The 5,986-nt window shown below is 38.8% G+C and overlaps 1 protein-coding gene across 1 annotated transcript in view; it reads left to right on the forward strand.

Moving 5' to 3' along the window:
- The first annotated feature begins 1,798 nt into the window (after positions 1-1,798).
- LOC139132053 (inverted formin-2-like) overlaps positions 1,799-5,986 on the forward strand; it is a 33,920-nt gene continuing 29,732 nt past the window's right edge. Inside the window, exons 1-2 of the mRNA XM_070698441.1 lie at positions 1,799-2,624; positions 5,961-5,986. The exon at positions 5,961-5,986 is cut by the window's right edge and continues 90 nt beyond it. The gene's annotated coding sequence lies outside the window, so the exon portion shown is untranslated. The remainder of the gene's footprint in view (positions 2,625-5,960) is intronic.

The raw sequence follows: 5,986 nt of genomic DNA on the forward strand, positions 1-5,986 counted from the left end.
AAATGTCACAGCTGTCTATGTCGTTTCTTTAACTCCACAGTTAAGAGTTCTCAAAAGCACAATCGCCATTTTTTCAAGAAAATACATCAACATTAATTGTGCCTGTCCTGTTTAAATCATGCAAATATTTTCACTCCGGAAAATATAAGATCGCATTCAGACTTATTTCTATGTAGTGAACTTTAGATGTAAGAAGTTGTTCAAACGTAAGCTTACCGCTATTTTTGTAACTGCTAGAGGGCGCCATCAAGCTTACGTTGACATTCAATCCTAATAAAAGACCTCAGCTTTCACAGCAACCACGGAATTAGCTCTGGGAATCTGTCCTATGAAACGATTGCTGGATTCTAAATTATCTTCGGGTAATAGATCAAAATTACAACTGTCATATCAAATCGTGCCAGGCTTCACCAAGACATAATTCTCTGGTTCGGTTTTAAAGTTGACAATGTACGTATATGATTTGACCTGAGGTTTGGAAATTTAGCATACACTTTGTCCAATTTCTTATTCGCCGCAATCTGAAAATTCACGTTTAATTTCTAAATTATATTTTACAGTTCAATATTTACGAATTTGTAAACCACTCTCCTACATTCAATTTTACAAGTCAAAATTAAGCATTTGTAGTTCACTATTTTTGTTTCTTTATAGTTTTTGTGGGGGTTTTGTTTGTTTTTTTCCGGATTTTTGTTGTTGTTGTTGTTTTCACAGCAGTCCGTTTTCCCGATCAGAACACCATGAGAAAAGCATCAAAGTTGGCTACAACAAACACCTTCTTCGCAAGGTAGAAAGCGATAAACCAGCCCTGAATCGATTCCCGTTGGGGTAAAATAGGTAAGTATGTATTTGAATGAATGGCTAGACGCACTTGAAGGCCAACATTTCGCACCAAGGGCACTCAACCTGTTCACCCTAATTTCCCGTAAGCAGGTCCACACTATCCTGGCTTTTCATTAGAAACCAGCACCCGGAAAAATTGTACGGCTGGTGAGATCTATTTTCCGTCTGTGAAATATCAAAACTGCAAACAAATAATGAATGAATACAAAATACTGACTCTGACTATGTGTCCACGAGTATCGTGTACAAAAACGTAGGATTTTACAAATGACACAAGGAGATCGCAGATGTACAGGGTGATAAAGTCTGCCGTCACGCATTACAAATTTCATGTACACACATGTACTTTATATCTCCCACTTCAAGCAAAGTACATTTAAATAAATTATCAAAAATATGTAAATGTACAGATATAACTTGTTTTGTAGAGAAAAGTTGTTAATAGTTTGTCCACTAGATTCCAATGTATTGTGATTTGATATATTTGGGAGAGGCACTGTATCGGCCACTTCTTGCCTTTTTTATATTTGCGATAGTTGTGCAAAAATGATGACCCTCCCCCGAAGACATGTGTGAAATTTTATGACCATTCAAAAATGCTTACGCGAAAAATAGTCACCCACCGTTAAAGAACACCAACCCACCCTCTGTAATTTCAGTCCAATCCCTTAGCGGATACTTTGGTACGGAACGCGTTTCGGAATAGCGCTGCCAGTGATTGTATTTGCACATAAAGCAGTTCACTCTACTAGTAAGATGTGTTTCTAACATTCTAATCATTAATGTTATTATTTAACAAGAAAATCGAACGATAGAGCACTTTCAAGCGTTCAGTAACAATCACCTCTCCGATGAGAGTTCCTGTCTATGGCTAGATGCTGACGATGAGGGCTCACTCCATATAGAACGATGAACAATGTTGCTCTACTCTTATCTTCAAATAACGAAATGGGTCAAATGACATAGTCGCCTGGTTAAGTATTAAAGTTGGCAATGTGTGCATCCACCCAGAAAATGTCTGATCTCTCGAAGCAGCAAAGGGTATGTGTATGTTACAGACCTGTACACTTAGTCATCGTACTGTTTATGCGACTGTATCATGTGCATACGACCACAGAGGGATAATATGATAGAAATCTCTCAAACAATTTTTCAGCAGGTTATCTCGCGGGCACACTGACTCAACATGTAATGATTTGCTGACCTTTATAACATGTTGAGGCACTTACGTTTTTATAGCCCTGTGATTTATCACTTGTCGTCATAAATGCGAATCATAAGTTATTGTCTGCAGTGTTTAACACACTGAACTCTTACAAAGTACCTCAGTGTCTATCTGAATCCTTGGGAAACATTAGGCTATCATGTCTATACGAGAAGAGTCTGGGGCAAGCGATCAATTGGACTCATTTATGGATCTGACGACGGAATATAATGGTGTCGATGACGTCGACGGCGAGCACGGTGGTCTCGAAAACTGCGATCCGGAACTCTGTGTTAAGTTGCTGTGTTTACCGACTGTCAAGAACTATTCAGGTCTGAAAAAGCTACTGTTCAACAGCAGCGGTGAATGGATAGAGGAGTTTCTTACACTGGGAGGAATGGGGCTGTTAATGGAATCACTTGAAATACTGTATGACAAGAGCTTCATCAGCTTTTCAGATGCCTACCTACGGAGCGAATGTGTGAAATGCATCAAGGCCGTGCTTAATTCGCAGAGTGGTCTGAACTATATGATAGAGTCCAGAAGGAGCAAACATTACATCAGAAGTTGGTATTTGGTGAGTCACCCTCTCACCTTGGTGGCCTTTTATTCAGAGCATGGTATTTTTAAGGTTATCAACATAATATCGGGATTTATGGGTGAATGCATCTTACGGCTGAGGTGTTGTCCGGATAATAGCAAAGCATACAGATGTACGAGGACATAAACCCTGGTATTTAGTGATTAACTCGTTATTTTACGCCGTTTACTGTCAAATTTTACAGGCGAAATCAAAAATGTAATGTTTTTCATGTCCTGTGTACACAGAGCACACGGGTGGCATGCCATACTAGGAACGCGTCCAGTGTGCTAGCTCACAGGGGGACCGTGGTTAGCTAAATTGTACATTCCAACACGAAATCGTATCGGCAGAATTATTGCACATATTATTCATAATAGCTTTTTATTGTCTTTTATTGGTCTACATATTCTGAGTTGTGATTGTGAGATGAACATTTTTGAGGGAAAGAATGAGATCGTGATAGATTTCCCGGAAGTTTACATAAAACAGGTCAAGAGCGACCAATAACATCAAACGATACTTGACTACGCGTCACTGTTATTTATATCCACGTCTACTAATACCAAAGTTTGTTGTACGGCAAAACCCCATATGTTACATACGCAGGTGCAATACGCTATGTTTTACAAGCGTTTATAAGCCTCGTAAATCACTGTGTTAAAGAAAAGGTTTCATAGCAAGGCACTGACCCAATTCCTTTGTAAAAGATGTTTCGTCCCTTTCCGCTCCAAGGCATAAATGAACATTAGGGTTGAAATCTGGGGAGAAACAGGTGGTTTTTCGAAAAGCGATTGTCACTTGCCAATTGTGGTATATGTCGAAAGAATGTTTGTCTCTCTGCTCTACAGCATTAAAAAGTTTGTTTCCGGGGAGGCTTCTAAAATATTTGGTGTGACTCACTCGACCTTGGCAGATGTTTGTTGAGCTGCCGTCTACTTTAAGCATATACCTCTGACAGCCCAGCATATACCTCTGACAGCCAAGTATATATATCTCTGACAGCCCAGCATATAGCTCTGACAGCCCAGCATATATCTCTGACAGCCCAGCATATATCTCTGACAGCCAAGCATATATCTCTGACAGCCCAGCATATATCTCTGACAGCCAAGCATATACCTCTGACAGCCAAGCATATACCTCTGACAGCCAAGCATATAGCTCTGACAGCCAAGCATATAACTCTGACAGCCAAGCATATACCTCTGACAGCCAAGCATATACCTCTGACAGCCAAGCATATATCTTTGACAGCCAAGCATATAACTCTGACAGCCAAGCATATATCTTTGACAGCCAAGCATATAACTCTGACAGCCAAGCATATATCTCTGACAGCCAAGCATATACCTGTGACAGCCAAGCATATAACTCTGACAGCCAAGCATATACCTCTGACAGCCAAGCATATACCTCTGACAGCCAAGTATATATCTCTGACAGCCCAGCATATAGCTCTGACAGCCCAGCATATATCTCTGACAGCCCAGCATATATCTCTGACAGCCCAGCATATATCTCTGACAGCCAAGTATATATCTCTGACAGCCCAGCATATTATTCTGACAGCCGCGCCGCAGTTCTCAGGCCCAGGTCCTCATATCTGCGCATGTTGACTTTCAATGGTCATATTGTGTTAGTTATTTGCTTGTATTGAAACATCTATCAAAAATCCAATTTAGATAATGAAAAAAAACATGAAAGCAACATGCTTTTTTTCATTATTTTGTAAAACATATACCCCTAGCATATAAAATGATGGGATCACTGGAAACACCAAAAGTTAAACATCTTTCTGAGTATTCAAATCCTCTGGCATTTGTAGAGTGTCGCAAATGCAATTTAGATTGGATTGACTGACATTTGTTAATGTATAATCAATAAGTATGTAAAAAGGGTTATAGTCAAACCGAAAAACGAAATAAATTATTAAATCATGTTAATCGCAAGATGTAAATAACGCTTAACTTATTTGATTGTGAATGGAAGCAAGTACAGGTGAAAACCTATGCAATGTTACAGTGTAGTAGATAAAATATTTCACAAACTAGATGTGTAATAATTGCAATGTTAGCCCTAATAGATAAAATATTTATTACAGATACTGAATATCAAATTGCTTGATTATACTATGATTTTTAGGGATGCTAACTTTTTACCAAAAACATAGTTTTGCCTAAACGTTTGCTTCAAAGTAATACTTGTTAAACAAAATCCTTTCACTGACATGTGGCCGAAAAAGAACTTACATTCCCAAGCCCTATATCAGATATCAAATGGATGAGCCTTTACGTTTGAAACCCTTTGGATACGACTTAAAACGGTCTCCCTGGGTCAGAGGCTATGTAGTCCATTCCTAGGCACTATACCTTGTCGATTTCTTATAGGTGACTATTTTTATACGAGACGTTGTCCGTGTCTACTAAACTTGACTCTTGCTAAGATCATGCCCGGTCTGTGAGTCATCACAATAAATGCAGCGGCTAGTGAATTAAAACGACGGCATATCAAAATCAAGTTGTATTATGTCAAAGTTTACAATTATCCATGCTGCGTAATTTAGGGTTTTAGTAGCACGCTATGATCAGCGTGCTACCAAACCCTGGATTATATTGTATGTAGATCAACACGCCATTTGTCTTTTGCTTGTAGCAGGTGCGGTAAGAGTCGTTGTGTTGTATTTCTTAGACTAGTCTACAATTATGAAAAATTGTCGTTGTGAAAATGCCCTATCTGACTCAAATCTCCATGTCTTACAACATTTTTGAAGATAGTATTTGGGGGGGGGAGTAAAACACAGATATTGCCTAATGATGTAATGCCAGCCTTTCAAAATATCAGTCAAATGTTACGTACTCCTATCGATTTTCGTGATCTTTTTATCGATTTTTTGTTAGCTTTTTCTGTGATTTGGGCACAAGATACGCTGACCGTCAAATTATTTATCAGTTCCAGTCATTCCCAATCTGCACGTCTGATAACTGCAACCTGTTCTTACCATGTGACCTTTTCTGGCAAAGCATCACATTACAAACTACCGCAACCGCTAAAAAAGTTACAACAACTAGCTGATGCTAATCATTTAAAATGGAATGTACAATATTCATTTAAATGCAATAAGCCGGTCTTCAAATATTGCCTTTACATGCCTGAAAGATCATTATTCATCGTATAAAAGTGGCCTGAACCAAGCCACAAACAACCAAACAGACAGGTCAACATAAGGTCGCGTGTTAAAAACAGGAGGGGCATAAAAGGGTCATCATGACCTTTTTTATTGGGTTATGAAACTTGAGGGATTTAATATGTTATTTGATTGTCATTTTTCAGCCTTGGACACATCGAATGTGCAAACA

Source organism: Ptychodera flava, chromosome 4, assembly GCF_041260155.1.
Source record: "Ptychodera flava strain L36383 chromosome 4, AS_Pfla_20210202, whole genome shotgun sequence".
Classification (NCBI taxonomy): domain Eukaryota; kingdom Metazoa; phylum Hemichordata; class Enteropneusta; family Ptychoderidae; genus Ptychodera; species Ptychodera flava.